A 25,105-nucleotide genomic window follows, 5' to 3' on the forward strand; every position below is an offset into this window, starting at 1 on the left:
AGAGGAGAAGCTGACATATTAAGCAAATATAGTAGGATTGTTGGTTAGTGTGAAGTGCTCTTTTGAAATCTGTGGTCATAGATCTTAAGTGAGACCAGCTGTGTATGCTTCACCCACTATCTTTAGCTGCTTGAATTTAGGAGCGTGGCAGACAGTTGAGCTTCACCTGAGTTGGAGTTTGGCGACGTGTTGACGGCTGAGGGAGAAAGCATTGCTCCCATAAATATCTTTTCTCTGCCACGTCATCAAACTTTTATTCACTGATTATTTTCTTTGGTATAAAATATGTTTCAATATCTACCATCCTTAAACAACAACAATCAATACAAAACAAAATACTAAACCAAACCTTTCTTCTATGTAGACTCTTCCTAAAAGAGCTATTTCCATTTCCTCACTTTTTATTTTCTCTTAACCCATTCCAATCCAGCTTCTCTCCATGAATCCACTGGCACTGTATTTATCACAGAACCAGTGACTGTCATTGTGCTGCATTAACAGTCAATCCTTCATCCTTCTCTTACTTGAAACTGCCTTCTTCTCTTGGATACCTTGATACCAGACATCCCTCTTTTCCACCTTCACCCCCATTTCATTGGCTGCTTCTTTGGGATCTCTTCTGTATAAAGGTTCAAATGTTGGAGATCACATTGCTGGGAATCACTCTTTGTTATCTAATTTCTTTTTTCCTAGGGAATCTTCTTTACTAACAAGTATTTAAGTATTATTTACATGCCAATGACTTCCATAAGTAGATTTTCCAATGTTGAAAAATCCTTGCATTCCTATATCCACCACTGATTATAATGTAGTGTTATTTTTTTGTGTACTGACAGTGAAATTTGCTAATGCTTTATTTAGGAGTTTTGCAACTGTGTTTACCAGGAAGATTACCTATAACATTTTTTTTTTTGTATTTGAACTAAACTCAGTGTTTCAAAATAAGCTGTATTTAAAAAGATACTCTATATTCCAACTAAAACTATTTTAGTAGAACTTTACTTTCTAGAAACACTAACAAAGGAAGCAAGGCATTTTGTAAAATGTGGTCCTGAACAAGCCACAGTAAAAAGTAAATGTTTACTTAACTTTCACTTCCTCAAAACAGAGGCTACTTTCTGTTCCTCAGATTTGGAAACAAGGTCAAAAATAGCCCCTAAGCAACTTCGAGCAAGGGGGTTGCTAAAACAAAACTCAAGCAGTTGAATATGGACACTTCATAAAAGAATTTGGGGGAACCTAACCAAAGGGTCCCAGTTCTATTTGTAATAACTAAGACAAGGGTGAAGTGGTTCCTCCAAAGCAGCAATGCTGCTGGAGCCTGACCTGGCCGGTTGCTCACGTAAGCTGTCGTCCCCAAGCAAAGTCTGATACTTCTATTCCAGGGGAGACTTTTCGTTTTAGAGGTTCAGTGTCCAGGGAGCTCTTCATGTGAATTATGTGAGTGCAGACTGCACGTGGGTATGTTAAGGGTTGGAGTCAAAAGTAATTTTCTAACATGGCTGGGCAAAGTCCAGGTACCCAATGGCCCATTTCCAGTTTGTCTTAATCCCTTGCTACGCACCTGAGACCTAGGACCAGGGACCTCTGCTATGTCATCATAATCATACCTAATGTCTGTCCTAGCTTATGATTCATGTTCCCTGCCTGACCACAGTTCCCGCATTTAACAAATAATACCTATACGTAAAACAATCCACTGTTACCAGGCAATGGTCACAAAATACTAATAATTTTCTGCAGACCGAACAGATGTTTTTAACCATAACTGGTCATGCATCAAATTCACAGCCAGAATCCCTAAGTTCGAAAAACATCTGCACAATACAAATAAAATGCCCATACACACACAGAACTGTGCTTGTTGACTGCCACTGAAGGCATACTTTGCTAAACTGTTACTTCAGGTATTTTTGTTTGGAAAATCTAACCCAGTAGGGCACAGCTGTTTATTAGATGAAGAGAAAAGAAAGAGATGCTTTGGGCAACCAGACAGTTTTTTTTTTTTAACGTTTATTTATTATTGAGAGACAGAGAGACACAGAGCGTGAGCAGGAGAGGGGTAGAGAGAGGGGGAGACACAGCATCTGAAAGCAGGCTCCAGGCTCTGAGCTTCAGCACAGAGCCTGACGTGGGGCTCAAAGTCACAAACTATGAGATCATGACCTGAGCCGAAGTCGGTTGCTCAACCAACTGAGTCACCCAGGTGCCCCTGGCAACCAGACAGTTTTAAGGTCCTTTGAAGTTGTAAAAAATGGACCTAAAGAAGCATTTATGTGTTGTCAGGATGGAAAGCTGGAGCTGAAATGTGATAGCATGTCTTGTGGTCAAACCTGGTCCCCAGATATGCAAAAAAGTTTCAGGACACATAGCTTGTTGGCCTCATCCCATATCATTGCATAATGTGATCGATCATGTATGAATTTCACAGAAGATTCATATTCTGCTAGACTGGTATAGAGGATTTGCTCATATCCCTCCCAAATTTGATCTTTCTGATCTTTTAAGAGATGCTTTCATGTTACTCCAAATTGTAGAAGGGTACAGGGGGCTGGTTCTTCTTCAGAAGGAATCTTCAGAAGAACTAGGCAGTATGCACGCTGAGTAGTCAGGCTGAGTCTCTAAAGTACAAGCTTCACTCTGATTAAGGACGACTTCAGAATGTTTCCACCTCTGATAATGACTATATTCATGTCGTATAATCTGAAAATTTTGCTCTGGAGTTGGAAGGCTGGCAGCTGGGCACAGCAGGCTGCAGCACACTGGGCTGAGGCGGCCTGGCCATGGGGGCGGACAGGGGTGCCCAGGTGTGGCATGGTGGAAACCCGGGCTCAGCAGTGTCCCCTGGCCCCTGGCAGGGTCATGGGGCTTCACTGCAGCTAAGCAGAAGGGCCTGGAGTGGAAGACGTGGCAACTGTGGCCCAAGCCTGCGGACCAGGCCTTGCCAGTGGCGCTGCCAGCATTCCACACAGAGAGATTTGAATAAAAATGTGCACAATTATCCCTAGAACGTACTATGATTGACTAGCGATTGTGAAGTATTAAGTAAATATCAAACACCCATTAAAAAAAAGAGTAACTGAAATCCAGCGTCTGAGTTTTAAGGAAAAAGACATGACACTTGTTTTATATTTTAATATTTTCCCTCTTAGTTTATAATTTTAGATTTTAAAAATGCCAGACCCATAATCCCAAGTTTGTCAAGTGTGAAGAACACTTTAAAAAAATGCTTATTTATTTTTGAGAGAGAGAGAGAGAGAGAGTGCGTGTACGCATCCACATATGAGCTGGGGAGGGGCAAAGAGAGAGGGAGACATAAGATCTGATCATGACCTGAGCCCCAAGTCGGCTGCTTAACTTACTGAGACACAGGTGCCCCATGAGGAACACTTTTTAACATAAAATGTTTCATAGGTCTTTATATGATTAAAATTAGTTTTTATTAAGTTTTTAATTTTAATTCTGGTATAGTTAACATGCAGTGTCATTAGTTTCAGGTGTACAATATAGTGATTTAACATTTCTATACATTATACAGTGCCCTTCATGATAAGTGTACTTTAAATCCCCATTAATTATTTCACTCAGGCTCCCACCCACCGCCCTCTGATAACCATCCATTTGTTCTCTACAGTTAAGTGTCTGTTTCTTGGTTCCTCTCTCTCTGTCCCTCTTTGTTTCCTTTGATCTTTTCTTTTTTTCCTTAAATTCCACATGTGAGTGAAATCATATGGTATTTGTCTTTCTCTAGCTGACTTATTTCACTTAATATTATGCTCTAGCTCCATCCATGTTGTTGCAAATGGCAAGATTTCATTCTTTTTTTGGCTGAATAATATTCTATTCTATGTATGTGTGTGTGTGTGCGTGTGTGTATATATATAATATATTCTTTTTTAATGTTTATATATATTATAATCTATATCTTCTTTTTTAATGTTTATTTTTTTTTTTGAGAGAGAGAGAGAACACAAGCTGGGGGAAGAGGGCAGAGAGAGAGGATCCCAAGCAGGCTACATGCTGTCAGTGCAGAGTCCATTGTGGGGCTGGAACCTGCAAATCGTGAGATCATGACCTGAGCCAAAATCAAGAGTAGGACGCTTAATTGACTGAACCACCCAGGTGCCCTTACATACCACATCTACTATGTCCATTCATCAGTTGATGAACACTTAGGCTGCTTCCATAGATTGGCCATTGTAAATAATGCTGCAATAAACATAGGGATGTGTGTATCCTTTTGAATTAACATCTTTTTATTTTGGGAGTAAATACCCAGTAGTGTGATTACAGGATCATATGGTAGTTCTATGTTTAATTTTTGAGGAACCTCCATACTGTTTTTCCACAGTGGCTGCACCAGTTTGTATTCCCACCAACAGTGGAAGAGGGTTCCTTTTTCTCTGCATCCTCATCAACACTTGCTGTTTCTTGGGTTTTTTATTTTAGTCATTCTGACAGCTATGAAGTGATATCTCATTATAGTTTTGATTTGTGTTTCCCTGATTATCATTAACGATGAGCATATTTTCATGTGTCTGTTGGCCATCTGGATGTCTTCTTTGGAGAATGTCTGTTCACATCTTCTGCCATTTTTAAATTAGATTATTTATTTTTTTGTATCGTGTAAGTTCTTTGTATATTTTGGATACTAACCCTTTTCCAGATACGTCATTTGCAAATATCTTTTCCCATTCAGAAAGTTGCCTTTTAGTTTTGTTGATCAGTTTCTTTGCTGTACAGCAGCTTTTTATTTTGATGCAGTCCCTATAGTTTATTTTTGCTTTTATTTCCCCTTGCCTCAGGAGACAGATTAAGAAAAATGTTGCAATGGCTGATGTCAGAGAAATTTCTCCCTGTGCTCTCTTCCAGGATTTTTATGTTTTCATGTCTCACATGGGGTCCTTAATCCATTTTTAGTTTCTTTTTTTATGTGGCATAAGAAAATGGCCCACTTTCACTCTTTTGCATGTAGCTGTCCATTTTTCCCAACACCATTTGTTGAAGGAACTATCTTTTTCCCATTGTATATTCTTGCCTCCTTTCAGAAAGATTAATTTACCAGATAATTGTGACTTTATTTGTGGGTTTTCTATTCTGTTCCAGTAATCTATGTGTCTATTTTTATGCCAGTACCATACTGTTTTGATTACTACAACTTTGTAATATAACTTGAAGTCCAGAATAGTAATACCTCCAGTTTTGTTTTTCTTTTCCAAGATTGCTTTTGATATTTGGGGTCTTTTGTGGTTCCATACAAATTTTAGAATTGTTTGTTCTAGCTCTGCAAAAAAAAATGCTGTTGGTACTTTGGTAGGGATTGCATTAAATCTGTAGATTTCTGTGGGTAGTATAAACATTTTAGCCATATATTTTTCTTCTAATCCATGAGCATGGGGTGTCTTTCCATTTCTTTGTGTAGCCTTGAATTTCTTTTATGAATGTTTTACAGTTTTCAGAGTACAGGTCTTCCACCTCTTTAACTAAGTTTATCCCTAGATATTTTATTGCTCTTGGTGAAATTGTAAATGGAATTGTTTTCTTAATTCCTCTTTCTGCTCTTCATTATTAGTGTATAGGAATGCAAAAGATTTCTGTACATTGATTTAGTATTCTGTGACATTTCTGAATTCATTTATCAGTTCTAGTAGTTTTTTTGTGGAATCTTTAAGGTTTTCTATATATAGTATTATATCATCTGCAAACAGTGAAAGTTTTACTTCTTCCTTATAAGTTTGGATGCCTTTTATTTCTTTTTGTTGTCTGATTGCTGTGGCTAGGTCTTCCAGTACTATGTTGAATAAAAGTGGAGAGAAAACATTCTCATCTTTTTCCTGACCTTATGGGAAAAGTTCTCAGTTTTTCACCATTGAGTATGATGTTAGTGGTGGGTTTTTTGTATAAGGCCTTTAATATGTTGAGGTATATTTCCTCTAACTTGTTTAAGAGTTTTTATCATGAATGGATATTGTCCTTTTTCAAATGCTTTTTCTCCATCTATTGAAATGATCATATGGTTTTTATGCTTTCTTTTATTGATGGGACGTATCACATTTTTTTTTTTTGCAAATATCAAACCACCTTGCATCCTAGGGATGAATTCTATTTGATTGTGGTGAATGATTTTTTTTAATGTATTGTTGGATTTGGTTTGCTAGTGTTTCATTGAGGTTTTTGTACCTATGTTCATCAGAGATGTTGGTCTGTAGTTCCCTTTTTCATGTGGTGTTTTGGTATCAGGGTAATGTGGCTTCATAGAATGAATTTGGAAATTTTCCTTCCTTTTTTTATTTTTTGGAAAATTTTGAGAAGAATAGGTGTTAACTCTTCTTAAAATGTTTGGTAGAATTCACCTGTGAAGCCATCTGGTCCTGGACTTTTAGTTTGTTGGTAGTTGTTGATTACTGATTCAATTTCTTTACTGGTTATTGGTCTGTTCAAATTTTCTATTCCTTCCTGTTTAAGTTTTGGTAGGTTATATGTTTCTAGGAATTTATCCACTTCTTCTAGGTTGTCCAATTTGTTGGCATATAATTTTTCATAATATTCTCTTAGAATTGTTTGTATTTCTGTGGTGTTGGTTGTTATTTCTCCTCTTTGTGATTTTGTTTACTTGGGTTCTCTCTCTCTCTACCCCTCTCTCTTTTGATGAGATTTTGTTGACTTTTCAATGAAACAGTTCCTGGTTTTATTGATATTGATCTCTTCTATTGTTTCCTTATTTTCTACATCATTTCTTTCTGCTCTGATCTTTATTATTTCCTTCCTTCTGTTGTTTTTAGATTTTGTTCTTCTTTTCTATCTCCTTTAGGTGTAAGGTTAGGTTGGAGGTAAGATTAGGTTTAGTTGTCTTAGTTTAGTTGAGATTTTTCTTGCTTCTTGAGGTAGGCCTGTATTGCTACAAACATCCCTCTTAGAAGTGCCTTTGCTGCATCCCAAAGACTTTGAACCATTGTGTTCACATTTTCATTTGTTTCCATTACTTTTTGACTTATTTTTTGATTTCTTAATTGACCCATTCATTGTGTTGTAGCACATATTCATCCTCCACGTATTTGTGCTCTTTCCAGATTTTTTCTTGTCATTCTAGTTTCATAGTGCTGTGGTTGGAAAATATGTATGGTATGACTTCAATTCTTGATTTTTGAGGCTTGTTTTTGTGGGCTAATATGTGATCTATCCTGAGAGCATTCCATGTGCACTTGAAAAGAATATGTATTCTGTTTTAGTATGGAATGTTCTGAATACATCTGTTAAATACATCTGGTTTAGTGTGTCATTCAAAGCCACTGTTTCCTTGTTGAAATGTTTGGATTATCTGTCCATCTATGTAAGTGGGCTGTTAATGTCCCCTATTATTGTATTACTATTGATTAGTTCCTTTACGTTGGTTATTAACTGTTTTATGTATTTGGGTGCACCTATGTTGGCTGCATAAATGTTTACAATTGTTATATTCTCTTGTTGGATTGTCTCCTTTATTATTATATAGGGTCCTTCTGTGTCACCTATTATAATCTTTGTTTTAAAGTCTATTTTGTGGAATATAAGTATTGCTACCCTAACTTTCTTTAGACATCCATTGACATGATATATATTTCTCTATCCCCTTACTTTCAAGCTGCAGGTGGCTTTAGATCTAAAATGAGTCTCTTGTAGACAGCATATAGATAGGTCTTAATTTTTATCTACTCTGACACCCCATGTCTTTTTATTGGAGAATTTAGTCCATTTACATTCAAAGTAATTTTTGATAGGTATGTATTTATTGCCATTTTATTACTTGTTCTGTGGTTGTTGGGTTTTTTTTCATTTTTTAAACATTTATTCATTTTTGAGAGACAGAGTATGAGTGGGAGAGGGGCAGAGAGAGAGGGAGACACAGAATCTGAAGCAAGCTCCAGGCTCTGGGCTGTCAGCACAGAGCCCAACATGGGGTTCAAACTCATGGACCATGAGATCATGACCTGAGCTGAAATTGGACGCTTAACCAACAGCCACTCAGGTGCCCCTGTTTTGTGGTTGTTTTTGTAGTTTTTCTCTGATCCCTTCTTGCTGTCTTTCATGGTTTATTGCTTTCCTAATGTTATACTTGGATTTCTTTCTCTTTATTTTTTGGATATCTATTACTGGTTTTTGATTTGTGGTTACCATTAGGTTTGTATAGAACATCTTGTCTTCTGCATATAGCAGTCTATATTAAGTGGATGGTTGCTTAGGTTTAAATCCATTCTTTACGGTTCTCCCCATCACATTTTGGGTATGTGGTATAATATTTTACATCCTTTTATTTTATGAATACCTTGACTCATTTTTTCAGAAATACTTCCACTACTTTTTTTTTTTTAACTTTTCATACTCTCTTTCCTTTCCACTCAAAGAGTCCTCTTTACTATTTCATGTAGGCCTGGTTTAGTGGTCATGAACTGCTTTAACTTTTGTTTGTATGAGAAACTATCTCTCCTTCTATTCTGAATGATTGCTTTGCTGGATAGACTACTCTTGGCTGCAGATTTTTTTCCTTTCAGCACTTTGAATAGATCCTGTCACTCTTGGCCTGCAAAGTTTCTGCTGAAAAACCTACTGATATTTTTATGGGATGTCTCCATAAGTATGTAATTGTCTTCCCTCTTCTTGCTGCTTTAAAATTTTTTTCTTTATCCCTACTTTTTGCCATTTTAATTACTATGTGTCTTGCTGTGGACTTCCTTGGGTTGATTGGTGGGGGAGTGGAGATCTCTGCCTCCTGCATCTGGATATCTAGTTCCTTCTCCAAATTAGGGAAGTTTTCAGCTATTATTTCTTCAAAAAATTTTTCTGCCCCTCCTTCTCTCTTCTTCTTCTTCTGGGATCCCTATAAAGTGAATGTTATTGTGCTTGATGGAGTCCCTGAGTTCCTTAAGACTATTCTCAATTTGCATAATTTTTTCCCTCTCATTTTTTTCAGCTTGGTTACTTTTCATTACTCTGTCTTTTAGCCTGCTATTTAAACCATCACGTGTATTTTTAATTTCATTTCTTGTGTTTTTCATCTGACTGGTTCTTTTTTATCTATTTATTAAGGGTTTTACTGATGTACTCCCCTCTTTTCTCAAGTCCAGTGAGTATGTTTATGGTCATTACTTTAAATTCTCTATTAGGCATATTACTTATATCTGTTTGCTTAGGTCTCTTGCTGTGATTTGGTCCAATTCTTTTTTGGGGGGACATATTTCTCTGTCTCCTCATTTTGTTTCTCTGTGTCTGTTTCTGTGTTTTAGGAAAATCAGCTACCTTTCTTGCTCTTGAAGATAACGGCCTTATGAAGAAGAGGTCCTGTATGCCCTGCAGTGCAGTGTTCCCTGTACCCCAGGGTCTGCTGCTTCAGGGAGTGCCTCCTATGTGTGTTGCATGGGCTCTGCTGTTGAGTCTTGGTCTCTTTTTCCTTCAGTCTAGTTGTCTGGACAGGTTTTCTTTGCCTGTTGTGGCCATTGTTTGGTACCCAGGAAGGATGGGGCATGTTTTGACAAGATTTGTGCTGTTCTGCTTGTGAAATAAGAACCGCCACCTCTGGAACTGAGGTCTCATAAAATGCACAAGTCTGAGATGAGATTTTGGGGGGTTTGCACTCGTCTTCTGGGGGAGGGGGAGCATAGCACTGGGACTGAGGCAAGTGTGACTGGGAAGGGTGGATCCTTCCAAGCATGAGGGTCGGGCTTGGTGTAAGCAAGTTAGGTAGCAAGTGTTGTTGCAGTGCTGTTTCCCACAGGTGGCTCTGTGTTTACGGAGATGGCACTTGCCAACTCCTTTGTTCATTGTGGAGTCTCTCCATGATCTTTGCCTCTCTAGGCCACACTTTGAGATGAGTGAGTCACTCTCCCGCCTGTATGCCCCAGGCATTTTTCAACCTACTGATTCTATGCTGTATCTGCAAGAGCTGTTTGTTATGCTGTTTCTTTATAGGTGGGGTCTCTGCTTCCTAATGCCCTTAGGCTCTCCCAGAGCCACCTGCTGAGTTTTATAATTCCAGGTTTTAAGTCCTGCTGGTTGTAACAACTCACACAATTTGTCCATTCTCACTTTCAAAGCCAAATGAGTGTTATGGGGATTCATTTAACCTGTGCAGGCTAACTATAATGAGTATTTTTAAATGAGAAAATACATCAGAAAAAGCTATAGTGATGCATTAATATATTGAAGTAAGTCTGTATTAGTCATGGGCTGTGTATGGTGTTGTGAGAACATGAGCTCTAGAGCCAGACTGCCCATGTCCTAATCCTGTTCCTTCACTTCTGGTGTGTGACAAAGGTAACCTCTACATATATCAGCTTCCTAATATTTAAAATGGTGAACAACTGTACTTATTTCATAAAGTTGATGATGGTTCATTGGTATCCGACATGCAAAGCCCTCAGAGTACCTGGCATATAGTATATTTATTTGAAAAATAACACACACACACACACACACACATATATATATACACATACATACCTACATATATAATGGATTCATTTTTTAGTTAACATGTAATAAATGTCCACTGGGCTGTATAGCTTAGAGACTAAGAATAAAGTCCTGGAGGGCAGGGGCTGTGTCTGTATCACTGGTCTGCATCTTCAGTACTATGCATGGTTCCTGGCAGGTAGTAGATGCCTGAGTTAATGAAATCAGACATATTTTGGTTCCAATCATAGTTCTGTCATCTATAGTCAGCTGCCTAGGTTACTTGACCTCTCAGGTATAAAATGAGGAGAACTTCATAGTTTTGTTGGGGGCGGGGGGATAAAGTATTCATGTAAGTACTTTATAATATGTCACATACTGCATCACAGGTGTTTGTTGTTAGCAGGAATTCAAATGCTGACAGCCTATGGAATTGAGAGTTTGAGATGTTAAATTGTATATGTCAGCCTATTCAACTGTCTGTCAAACTATAGCTAGAAAGCCCTGCCCAGGAAAGCAATCTGTATCACATCCATTTCATCACTTCCTCCTCTTGCTGCTAACTAATCAAAAAAAGTTTCTAAGTCTTCTTTTGATTGCTCTAGTGTGGAAGGCACTGTTGGATGGCTACTCAACTAGCTATTCCTTTCTCTCTCGCTCTCAGAGCCCCAGTTTATTTGGAATGAAGGGAAAGATTAGATTTTTGTTCCCAGTCCTTCATTCCCTTTCTGTAATAGAATTATACATCTAAACCTTTTGGTATGTGACTTTGTAGCAATTTCCACTGGAGCGGGCAGAATATATATCCTTGCCCAGTTTGTGTTGGAATTGGCCAGGGAATTTGGCAAATGGAATGTTACTGTACATGACATTAGCAGAGACTCTAAATGTGTGATTTTTGTGATTTTTATCTGGCTTCTTGCACACCTACCATTTGCTATGAGACTAATCTAGGGTCATCAGTAGTACCAGAATAAGAATATACATGGGGCAGACATGAAAACACACAAAGTCTGTACTCAAGCCTAGTTGATCCCAGCCAAACCCAGCAGAATTACAGATGACCTACGTGCAGTAAGTGAGGAACAGATGCCTGTTCTTATAAACCACTAAGATTTTGGGAGTTGCTTATTATGGAATATTATCGCAGTGAAAGCTGGCTAATATAGGCACTGCCTGTATATAATATATATAATATTATATAATTATATACATATTAAATATAATATATACATATACATGTATACATACATATATAATATGTATATATTATATACACACATATTAAATATAATATGTAATATAATACAGGCACTGCCTGTATATAATATAGTCTGCCTACCTCCAGAAGATTAATCGTAATTAATCTAAGCTAATCCCGTTGCCCTTTTCCATACAAGAGAATTTTCCAGATTCGCATGGAGCTAAATGTGGCCAAATGACCCACCTTAGCCAGTGAAATATATAACAACTACTAGGGGCTTTTAGGAAAGCTTTTGTCAGGGTGGCATTGTAGGGGCTGAAAGTGGTCTTTCCCTTTTCTTCTTTGCTTGAAGTTTCAGTGGGTATCTTGAGACCATAATTTGAAAACACAAAGATGGAAAACTAACAGCTAGCTACACATGATGGAGCAAATAGAAAGTCTAGGCTCCTGATGACATGGCTTAATGGTTGACCAACCTCAACAACCATCTATCTCTACACTTTTTATTTAGTCGGATTTTTTGCTTCTTGCTTTCCAAGTCATTCTTGACCTACTATCACTGAAATAATGTCAATTTCATCATCTTAGTCACTATTTCTCTGAGGTAAGTGATGAATAAGAAAAGGGAGCTATGTGATCACAAGTCTCCTCACACAAACCTTAGGAAACCTTATTTGTTAAGTTATTAGAACCTGGTGTGTGTGTGTGTGTGTGTGTGTGTGTGCGCGCGTGTGCGTATAGTTTTGTTTGCTTGTTTTTCCTGTGTTGCCTCTTTGTAAGAAGGTTTGTAATAACAATGAACAATTAGCTGATGGTTACTTTTAACCAAAAATGTGGTGGCGACTGATTTGGACATCGTGTGCTGGGCAAAACTGGGGACCACGATGTCAAATTGTTATTTCTTAAAAAGAAGGTGTGTCAACCATGGAGTCACACTAAGAACAGCTCTTACAGAGTTGCTGGTGGGTGGGCTTCCAAAGGTATTTAAGAAATATGTGATGTGTGCAACACTACCATCTTCAACTTGCACGGGGTGTATCCTCACTGTAAATTTGGAGTATGTGCGGATTGCTACCAAATGAAAAGCAAAAATTGCCAATAGAGTACTACCTACAAGGTTTTCCTCGGCTGGGATGAATGAAGAGTCAGGTCTATGAAGCAAGGAACTTGATGCCTACACAGGCCAGTCTTGGAAAAGTTCTTTATAATGTTGGAGACTGTTCATTTTGTAAGATCAAATGTGGGATAGAGGCAAATTGTCCTTGTTAAAACAGTAAATTCAAGCTCTTTTCAAAGCTAGCCTCAGAAGAAGATATTAAACAGACACCTTTAATGAGAGGAAAAACCTATTCTTAGTGTTATGCTTCTGTAGAATCCCTCAGTCTTGGAAGCAGCAGCTGTGGGCAAGGGTGCAGCCTCTGAGCCAGCCAACAGCATAAAGCTGATCTGTCCAACCAGCACTTTTCCTTTACATTGGCCAGCAGACTCAACAAGAGGGAAGGTCAACACAGAAAACAAAGACAAAATGGACAAAAGAATGCATAAAAAATCCTTGATATCTTTCCTTCTTTGGTAGAAAATAAGACTTCTCTGATTTATGGAAGAACCTCAAGGATTGATACTAAGCATGACATTCTGATAACTCCTCACTACTGGCTGTGTGGTAATTGCTTACTGTGCTTGCAGGACCCCCCAAATAAGAGGAACTGGAATGTTTTCAAGGAGTATGGGAAACAGGGTAGCCAGTAATGGTGTCTGGATGCATCATAAATTGAAGGCTGAATTTTGAAAACTTTACTCCCTCATCAAAGAGTTTGGTAACCAGTAAGTTGATCTAGTTAATTGTAGGACTATCTTAGCCTATTTGGGCTGCTATAATAAAATACCATAGACTGGATAGCTTAAAAAGCAAACATTTATTTATCATGGTTCTGGAGACTGAAAAGTCCAAGTTCAAGGTATTGAAAGATTTGGTGTCTGGTGAGGGTCACTTCTTGGTTCATAGACAACTGTCTTCTTGCTGTGTCTTCCCAGGATAGAGGCAAGGGAACTTTCTGGGGTCTCTTTTATAAGGGCACTGATGTATTCATAAGGACAGAGTCTAATCACCTCCCAATGGCCCCACTTCAAAATATCACATTGGGGGGTTAGATTCAACAAATGAATTTTGGGGGAGACACATTCAATCAATAGCAAGGACAAACAAAATTATCACTGAAGTCACAAAAGGAGACTTTTGAATTGTACTTGAAGGTGTTCCAAATCTCTTGAAAAATGAAAAGGAATTAGTGATTTTGAAACTTAAGGTCTGGTTACCAGGAAGAAATTTTAGAGATATAATGCCTTACAGGTTTGATGATCTGGTGGCCAACATTCCATTGTTTGAGTACACGAGGTGAGATGGTGAACTGCATTTTTTCCTCTAGGCTACCAAACTACTTTGGCCAGATTGGGGTCCCAAGATGTATGGTGCTTGTAGGCTAATTATTCTGGAAGATCAAAAATGTGGAATATCATCTTTACTGAGACATATCTGTTGCAGCTGGTGTCATGGTCTATGTGGAAATTTAAAAAGGACAGTGACTGAGAAGTCCTTAAAACTTTCCAAGATAGAAAATTTCATGAACTCATAAAAAAGCAATTTATTGAAGGAAAGGAGAAGCCAAGAACCTTCTGGTACATACATACCACTAAAGACACAGAGAAGTTATTAGCATTTCTTTACAAGTTATCAGAAAAGCAAGTTCAGGAAAACCCAGCAACCACGATCTTACTAATCAGATCTGGTGTTTAGACCTATCACTAAGAAAACATCTTCATCAAGAGTATGAAGTTGAAGGCTGGGCAATTGTAAGTTTCTCAGAGATGTGGTAATTATCCCAACAGGAACTCCATATGAGGTTCATAATTTATTTAGCTGTATCAAGTGGTTGATGATTTTGTTTCTCAGAGCATGTTAAACAATGTTTCTGGCTTACTAAGGAATTCTGTTATCTGTCACAGACTCATACCAATCATGAAGATAAATTATAGGTGAAGGATGTTATCTACCATGCGGTGAAAGATACAGTAGCTATACTAAAAGCCAGCAAATCCATTTTCAACAAACCCTAAAGGCCCCGGGGATGCTGTAACCCTGGCACAATGGAAAGGATTTATTGGTAGCTGTCAAAACTTTTCAGGAAGGATTCCTGGGGATGTTAAGAATCAAGTTACTTTATTTTTAAAAACTGTGCCTGACTTTTGAGGGTACACTGATAATGTATATCTCTAGTGTTTGCAGATGCTAAATGTGTATATGTAGTGAATATTTACAGAGCATGCATCCTTAAACTGTGACTTCTTACCTAGTATACAAGTGCAGAGCTTTTACCAAGCTGCAAAAGCAAAACCCCTTACCAGCTTTGGATCAATACCTGTGGTTATCCCATAGCTACTTATTTGGATAGGTTAGACGAAATGTATTTATAACTATTAGGAATCACTTTGCACAGTTTATTTGGGTTGAATTTTTTTCACGTTTGTCTAAGTAACCCTCCTCTGCATTTTAAGATTCAAAAGAGCAATGGAGGAAATCAACAGCTAATGATGGAGTTTTTATTATATTGCATAAGATTGACATTATATAGTAGAAATCAATCAACTGGGAGGTAATAATCTTTTTTTTTTTTAGTAGCCAACACTTTTTAAAAATGTTTATTTTTGAGGGAGAGAGAGAGCATGCATGAGCAGGAAGGAGAGGGGCAGAGAGAGAGGGAGACAGAATCCTCAACAGGCTCTAGGCTCTGAGCTGTCAGCACAGAGCCCAATGCAGGGCTCAAACCCACGAATTGTGAGATCATGACCTGAGCGAAAGTTGGATGCTTAACTGACTGAGCCATCCAGGCACCCCAATAATCTTTTTTAAATAAAATTTTTTACTTAAATGAAGCTTTGCTGACTTTAAGTGTTAAGTGTCTTGCACTATTCATATAATAAAGTTTGCAAAATATCTTTGCTAAAAGTAATGTAGCATCAAACCATGTAAGGTAAAAACTAATATATTTGCAAAGAGAAATAAATTAATTCATTATCATGATTGGAGACTTCAATACTCCTCTGTCAGAATGGACAGATTCAGCAGGCAAAAATTAGTAAGGACATAGTTGAACTCAGCATTATCAATCAACTGAATATAATCAACATCTACTGACCACTTTATCCAAAATAGCAAAATACATATTCTTCTTAGGCTCACATGGAACATTCACCAAGGTAGACCACATTCTGGATATAAAACACGCCTTAACAAGCTTAAAAGAATAGAAATCAAACAATACCTTCTCTTAGACCACAATGGAGTTAACTAGAAACCAAGAACAGAAAAATATTAGGAAAATCTTCAAACATGTGGAAATTAAACAACGTACTCTTAAATAACACACTGGTCAAAGAAGATATCTCAGGAGAAATTTAAAATTACTTTAAACTACATGAAAATGAAAATGCAATTTATCAAAGTACGTGGATGCAGTGAAAACAGCACTTAAAGTGGATTAATATATATACAGCATTAATATATATATTAGAAAAGAAGAAATTTCTACAGTCAGTATTCTAAATTTCCACCTTAAACTAGAAAAAGAAGAGCAAATTAAATCCAAAGTAAAAAGAAGAAAAGAAATAATAAGAATTAGAGCAGAAGTCAATGAATGGAAAGCAGGAAATCAATAGAGAAAATTAATGAAACCAAAAGCTGTTTCTTTGGAATGATAAATAAAATTAATAAGCCTCTAGTCAGGCTAATAAAAAAGGACACAAATAACTGATATTAAAAATGAAAGAGAGGAAATCATTATAGATTCCTTAGACATTAAGAGATAATCAAGAAATAGTATGAACAACTCTATGCCTACAAGTTTGATAACTTAGATTAAGTGGATCAATTCCTTTAAAGGCATCATCTGCTAAAACTCACACAAAAAGAAATAAATGAAGCAAATAGGCCTATATTAATTAAAGAAATGAAATCAGTAGTTAATAGACTTCCAAAACAGAAAGCACCAAGTACATTTGTGTATTCTACCAAACATTTAGGGAAGAAACTATACCAACTCTCTACAATTTTTTTCAGAGGAGAGAAGCAGAGGGAACACTTCATAACTCATTCTATGAGGCCAGCATTACTCTAACACTGAAACAAATAAATTGCAAGAAAATAAAACTACAGGTGAATATCTCTTATGAACATCGAGGTAAAAATCTTCAACACAATATTAGCAAATCAAATCCAGTGATGTATAAAAAGAATTATACACCATCACCAAGTGAGATTTGTCTCAGGTATGCAAGGTGGTTTCAACATTTGAAAATCAATTGATGGAGAGCCAAAGCATAAGCGACTCTTAAAAACTGAGAACTGAGGGTTGATGGGGGGTGGGAGGGAGGGAAGTGTAGGTGATGGGCATTGAAGAGGGCATCTTTTAGGATGAGCACTGGGTGTTGTATGGAAACCAATTTGACAATAAATTTCATATATTAAAAAAGAAAATCAATTGATGTAATCCATCACATCAATAGGTTAAAAAAGAACAATCTAATGATAGTATTAATAGATACAGAAAAAGCATGTGACAAAATCTAACACTAATTAATGATATAAACTCAGTAAATTAGGACTAGGGAAACCTTCCTCAACTTGATAAAGAATACTAAAAAAAACAAACAAACCCAAAAACCCAAAACTAACAACAACAACAACAACAACAACAAAACCCAACAGCTAACATCATGCTTAATGGTGAGAAATTTGAAACTTTCCCACTAAGATCAGGTGCAAGGCAAGGATGAGGATGTTCCCTTAAACCATTCCTTTTCAACACTGTACTAGAAGTTCTAGCAAATGCAACATGACAAGAAAAGGAAATATGTACAAATGGGAAAGGGAGAAATAAAACTGCCTTTGTTCACAGATGACATAACTGTCTATGTAGAAGATCTGAAAGAATCAACAAAAAACTCTTGGAACTAATTATCAATTATAGCAAGGTTGCAGTGTCCAAGGTTAATATACAAAAGTCAACTCTTTTCCTATATACTAGCAGAGGACAAGTTGAATTTGAAATGTAACTTCAAATTTACATAATACCATTTATATTAGTATTCAAAATATGAAGTAATTAGATATAAATGTAACAAAGTATGCACAAGATTTATATGCAGAAAACTACAAGCTATAAAGTGCATTCTTCTCAATTTGATCTGTTAATTCAATGCAGTCCCAGTCAAAATCCCAGCTAGTTATTTTGTGATTATCAACGTCCTTAATCTAACATGTATATGGAGAGGCAATGATCCAGAATAGCCCACACAATATACAAGGAAAACAAAATTGGAGGATTGGCACTACCCAACTTCAAGACTTACTATAAAGCTACATTAAGGGGCGCCTGGGTGGCTCAGTCGGTTGAGCGGCTGACTTCGGCTCAGGTCACGATCTCACAGTCCGTGAGTTCGAGCCCCGCGTCAGGCTCTGTGCTGACAGCTTGGAGCCTGGAGCCTGTTTCGGATTCTGTGTCTCCCTTTCTCTGACCCTCCCCCGTTCATGCTCTGTCTTTCTCTGTCTCAAAAACAAATAAACGTTAAAAAAAAAAAAAGCTACATTAAGACTGTGTGATATTGGTTAAAGAACAGACATATAGACCAGTAGAACAGAATAGAGAGCCAAAAAATAGATGTTAGCTGATTCTTTTTTTTTTTTTAATTTTTTTTTTCAACGTTTATTTATTTTTGGGACAGAGAGAGAGCATGAACGGGGGAGGGGCAGAGAGAGAGGGAGACACAGAATCGGAAACAGGCTCCAGGCTCTGAGCCATCAGCCCAGAGCCCGACGCGGGGCTCGAACTCAAACTCACGGACTGCGAGATCATGACCTGGCTGAAGTCGGACGCTTAACCGACTGCGCCACCCAGGCGCCCCATGATGTTAGCTGATTCTTGACAAAGGAGATAGTCTTTTTGACAAATGGTGCTGGAACAATTGGATTTCCACATACAAAAAAGATGAATCTAGACAGACCTTATACCCTTCACAAAATTAACTCAAAACAGATCACAGTCTTAAATGCGAAATGCCAAACTATAAAACTCCTAGAAGATCACATAGGTGAAAACCTAGATTACCTTGGGTATAGTAATGACTACTTAGATATAACACCAAAGGCACAATCCATTAAAAAAAATATTTGACAAATTAGACTTTATTAAAATTAAAAACTAATGCTCTGGGGAAGACGATGCCAAAAGAATGAGAAAGCCATAGTCTGGGAGCAAAATATTTGCAAAAGACATATCTTATAAATGACTGTTATCCAAAATATAAAATAACTCTTAAAAGTCAACCATAAGAAAACAACCTGATTAAAAAATGAGCCAAAAACCTAAACAGACACCTCATCAAAGAAGATATTCAGATGAAAGATAAGCATATGAAAAGATGTTTCACATAATAAGTCATCAGGGAAATTCAAACTAAAACTATGAGAGACCACTGCATTCTTGTTAGAGTGGCTAAAATCTGGAATACTGATAGCACAAAATGTTGGTGAGGATGTGGAATGATAGAACTCTCATTCATTACTACTGGGAATGCAAAATAGTACAGATACTTTGGGAAGTCAGTTTGGTAGTTTCTTACAAAACTAAACATACTTTTACCATATGATCAAGCAATTGAACTCCTTGGTATTTATCCAAAGGAGCTGAAAACTTCTGTCTACCCAAAACCTGCACACAGATGTTTATAACAACTTTATTCATAATTGCCAAACGTGGAAGCAACCAAGGTATCTTTAGTAGGTGAATAGGTAAATAAACTGTGGTATTCCCAGACAATGGCATAGTATTCAGCACTAAAAATAAATGAACTATCAAGCCATAATAAGGCATGGAGATACCTTACATACATATTACTAAGTAAAAGGAGACAATCTGAAAAGGCTACATACTGTATGATTCCAACTGTATGACATCATGGAAAAGAAAAAACTATGGAGACAGTAAAAAGATCAATGGTTGTTGGGTGCTGTGGGGGTGAGGATGGGAGAGATTAAAAAATGTCATCTTAGATTGTCACGTACTTAATTAGCCTACCTGCTGCTGCCATTTCCCAGTATTCAGTTTATGCCATATGGCAACAAGTGGGGCTTCAGTGCATCCTTACACAATTTCTTCAACTAGACTGGTTTAAGAATCTTTAACATCCTCATATCCTAAGAAGTTGAATGAAAGATACAGCAACTATTACAATAATTGACATGACATCGGCAGTATTGGGTGCTTACATAAACTTATACAGAACTTATTTAGTGAAAAGGATTCTGGCTTTGTAATAAAAATATGAATTAGAATTTGAGTTGTATCATTTATTCATCATATGACTTTGAATAAGTTACTTAACTTCTTTTGGCCTATACTAACCATCCTGCCTACTGTATAGTTACAGATACCAGTGAGGTATTCAATGGGCATTGTATTTGGTAAACTGCAGAGGGGTCTGGATAGGTAAATCTCTATTAATAGTGCATGTCCTCAGAACAGATGTGTGCACTGACAGAGTGAGGCAGCAATTTGTATGTGGTTGTTCTGGGGCAGGACATCTGGTTAGAATCTTCTCTATTTCACATGAAGCTTGCCTATATGTGATGATGATGGGCCTGCTCTAAAACTATAAACTGCAGTTTCAGATCCCACTGGCCTATAGCAAATAGACCGTATGCACCGTTGCAACTTAGGGACAGGGGCTGCATCTTACCTTTTCACAGAGTATAAACCCAAAAACTTGTTAAGTGAAATGAATTTTGGGGCACCAGAAATTTCCAGGCACTTTTGGTATAATTAAAACATTGTGGGTCTTTTCAGGTAAATAAAACTTCCCTGGATTTTGTTTTGCTCCAGTAGAAATCCCTAGCTTATTTGCACTCTTCACATACCATAAGAACTAGATCTGTATGTATTTGTCTGGTTAATCGCTCTTATCTGAAATGATAATAAAATTTCTTTTATATCCCTGAGAGAGCCAAATGGTTACACAACAGACCAGGTCCCTAAATTAGGCCACAGTGTGCAGATAAACCGATGGCAGTGCTATCTATCTCCATACGAAGATAAGGTATGAAGCCCAGACGTTGGCAACATCTCTAGGTCATAAAATCTAAGATACATGGGGCTATATGGCCCTTAGAGATATTTTATTCACTCAGACTGATTACATTTCTAAGAAGAGTATTTCAGGAAGGCAGGAGACAGCTGCATTCTACACTTTTCATCACCACTCACCTATGGAGCATCCAGATATTTGTGTAAGACGTTTGACTTTGCTCTCTTTTTGATACCCTTGGAGGGGGGTGAGGCTAGTATACTTATTATTCACTGGAAGGTAATTGACATGAACTCTGTCTCTGATCCAGAATACCTTATGTGCATATTCAGCATGAAATAATAAAGATAAATATTTAAAACCCAGTGGTTTTGGCATAATTATAAAATAATACTGAATTTCTAGTGCAGGGGAATGATGGGCAAGATGTGGCCTGAACTGTATATGTCTCATCCAGCCCCACACCTAGTTTAGGAAAAAACTTTGAGTATGGGGCAGAGCCTGCAGTGAGGGAGAATTGAAAGGGTAGGAGATTACAGCACAGCTGGGACCTGGGGAGGGCCAGAGATCTCCACTCCCAGAAGGCACGTGGTAACAAGTTAAAGAGGACACAGGAGTGAGGGGTCACAAAACTTGAAGATGAGGTTTCTTTGGTAACTTATCTGCTGCTCTTCTAGGAGCTACACCCCTGGGTAGGGGTAGAGGAGTTCCAGAGGCCAGAGGGAAATTTGGGTGTGTGTCCCCTCAGGTCTAGGGAGGCTCCTCCCCCCAGCAGCAATAGGTCCTCCAGAGAAGAACTATCTTAGGAAGAGCCAGGAGGATGCCCAGGATTTGCACACCAGCTAAGGCTATGACAAGTTTGAGAAGAGGTAAGAAGGAGACCAAAGGGCCTCCATAGGGTGGAGATGGGGCAAAGGTAGTGACCATTCAACCACAGCACAGCTAGCTAGGAGAGGCAGAGGCCCCAGCGCCGACCCAGCCTGGTCAGAGGGAGGACCCTCCAGAGGGGTGCTGTGTTAGCTGGCTGTGGGAACTGCAGTGGATAAGGGTGCTGGTCCATTTGGCTCTAAGAGCCTCAAATGTATCTCAAACCTCCATTCTGTGACTTACTAGCACTGTGACCCCAAGCAACTCACCTAACCTTTCTGGGCCTCAGTCCTACCTGCAAGAGATAACAAGACTACATTTGAATGTGTAACTGAATCCTAAGATGAGGATTAGATGGCACATGGTGAGCCCTAAATAAATGGTAGGTATTATTCTCATTGTTTAGTCATTATTGTACCTGTGGGGCCCTTAAGAAAATTGGAATTATTTCTGCAATGAGTTGTTTCATGTCTCACTGTCCCTCCACCCCCTTTCCCCAAACGTGCACACACATCTAGATGTAAACACCCAGAGAGCAGGACCAGGGCCAGTGTCATTGTGGCATGGGCAGAGATAGTTGTCAAATCTTGCTTCTTTCTTAATTGTATAAGGAATTCTGCACACCATAGAAGGCTTCCCCAGTCTATTAACATATTCAACAATGAATTATTGCTATCAAAATATTGCCATCTTTAAAAAAAAGTATCCCTGCTTTATTCAAGTGGAAATTGTCCTTAAAGAGAGGGTAAGATTGGCCCAGGGTCACACAGCTGGTGAGTCACGGACTTCAGCCAAAGGCCTCTGTTTCCAGAGTCTATTCTCCCAAACATTATATTACATGGCTATACAAATAGATTTAAAGTAACATTTTTTTTCTCATTACAGTAATTCAATTGAGAACAGATATAATGCTTCATGTATGAATCATACATGAATCATACTAATTTTGATTAGTCAAAATCTATCACGAGTAAACACCTTTTAAAATTATTTTTACTATCTTAATTGCAAAAGATATTATATAGTACTCTTGCAGTCAAGGACTATAAGAGCTGGAAGTCACCTCAGAGATGACAGTCTCCTTCCACTTTACTGACGAGGAAATGGATGCCATGGAAGTTTAAGTGAGTTTTTCAAGCAATTCAGTAGAGCCACTAAGACTGAGTCAGGGGTTGAGCTATACTTTCTTTGTGCTCCAAGAGCATCCTGGCAGTAGATTCCATAACATCCTGAATCAGAAATATGGACCCCTAGTAACTGGCACACAGATTGCTCATGCTAGAGTTCTTCCAAAAGATGTAGAGATATTCAAGGTGACTTAATTTCCCATTAAAAGAGGACTTTGAAAGTGTTAGGAGACAAAGGCAAAATATGGAATAGCAATTATTCTTGGTTCAAGATACTCCCAATTATTGGACATACCAATAAAGTTCTATTTTCTGGGTAGTTTGATCTCTATAGCCAGTCATACATCTCTCTGCTCCTTTATTTAAGGGACCTGAACATATTGGTATATTTTGTAGTGTTCAATGTAATGTTCAACGTTTTCTTTAGGTTGTCTTATAAAGTCACTAGGATTTCTTCTACCAAGGTTATGAATTGGGGGGATGAGAGGAGTGTTACACATTGGATACCCTGGAGGGTAGAGTGAAATGGATTTAGGTATATTAAGTTAGCAGGAATTCCAAAAATCTCCCCCATTACAGGGGAGACAGTGTAGAAAGGCAGAACAGATTATGTCACATAGTGGGAACCATTTGAGCAGGAGTGCTTACTGCCTTGAATGCAGGAGGCAAGGAAATGGTAAAGATCTTAGAATTCAACTTGGAGGACAAAAACTGGTTCAAAGGCAATAGAATAGAAAGGCGAGATAAACACAAAGGAGGATAAAGGAGCAGAGAGTAAGAGGATAAGCAAGGAGGGGTGTTATCAAAGTTGAAGCTAGATAAATTGCTTGAGAGGAGGTTGTAGCTGGGGAAGTTGAGGGTAGTTAATAGTTTAGGAGGAAAGAAGGAAGTCATCAAGAGGCGTATCAGGTGAGGAATCTGGGCAGTTCTGATGACAAACCTGTCATCAGATAGCTAGACAGGTTGCAAAGCACTTAGTCCTGCAGCAATAGAGATAGCAGAAGTAGAATTTTTATAAAATTTTTTGAAATTAAAAAAAATTTTATTTGGAAAACCTTCAGCCTTTAGAAAATTTGCAAGAGATCATTAAATATCCAAGTACCCTTTACATAGATTTACCAGTGGTTAACATTTTGCTAGATTTGCTACTATCATCTCTATGCATCCTTATTTTTTATTATTTTTAATTTTTTAATGTTTATTTATTTATTTTGAGAGAGAAATATAGAGAATGAGCAGGGGAGGGGCAGACAGAGAGGGAGACAGAATCCCAAGCAGGACCCGCATTGTCAGCATGGAGCCGATGCAGGGCTCGAACCCACGAACTGTGAGATCATGACCTGAGCCGAAATCAAGAGTCGGGCAGTTAACCAACTGAGCCATCTATGCATCTTTATTTAACAAAACATTTATATTACCTGTGAATTTTTAATGGTTTATATCACACTTCACACCTAAATATTTCATCATATATTTTCTGAGAATAAGGGCACGACTACATTCACTTATCACCTTCAGGAAGTTTAACATTGATATAATCCTATATCTAAAATTTGTATATATGCAAATTTCCCCAGGTGTCTCCAAAATGTCCTTGATGGCTTTTTCCTCTCCTCCAATCCAGTATCCAACCAAGGATAACACATTGCAATCAGTTGTTATACCTATTGTCTCCTTTAGTCTATAATAGTTCCCTAACTTTATTTTCATTCAAAACTGCCATTTTTTACTCCACATCAGTTGGTTTGCAAAATGTCCCTCAATTTGCACTTGTCTGTTTTCTCATGGTTGAATTTAGATTAAACATTTTTTTGCAGCAGTACCATATAAATGGTCAATACTATGGACAATAAACTATATGGTAAGTCACAATGCACCAAAGTCCTATAAGCCTGCTGCTGATTCTACTTTTCATCTGGAATATGTGTTTTGGGAAGAGCAAAAGGGATATGCTAAAAGCAGATCTAGACCTCCATGACATAAATTGGATTCATGTCAAAATTCTACCTCACTCTGTGCTACATATAGCTCAGGAATCGGAGGAGTGGTTTCTATTACTGATAATCAAATCTTTTCCATTTTAGAGCTTATACTTTGTATTTTCCTTTGTCTTAAAGGAACCTTTATAAAACAGATACAATATGTTTGTATTGTATCAAACAATATGTTTGTATTATATCAGATAAACATCAAGAATTAGCCTCAGGATAGATCTGAGTCTTGCTGTGATTCATCTTTAAGTGAAAGTGAAATCCTTCCACTTTCAAGGCAATACATTTTAGCTAGAGTGGCTAAATCTGCCAACTAGTTTGCTTAACGTTTATGTAAAAACTTATGTTTTTGTGAA

The 25,105-nt window shown here is 37.7% G+C and overlaps 1 pseudogene; it reads left to right on the forward strand.

Moving 5' to 3' along the window:
• Window positions 1-12,460: 12,460 nt before the first annotated feature.
• LOC125171597 (lysine-specific demethylase 3A-like) lies at window positions 12,461-14,743 on the forward strand (annotated as a pseudogene).
• The last annotated feature ends 10,362 nt before the right edge of the window (window positions 14,744-25,105 follow it).

Source organism: Prionailurus viverrinus, chromosome C1 (genome assembly GCF_022837055.1).
Source record: "Prionailurus viverrinus isolate Anna chromosome C1, UM_Priviv_1.0, whole genome shotgun sequence".
Lineage (NCBI taxonomy): Eukaryota > Metazoa > Chordata > Mammalia > Carnivora > Felidae > Prionailurus > Prionailurus viverrinus.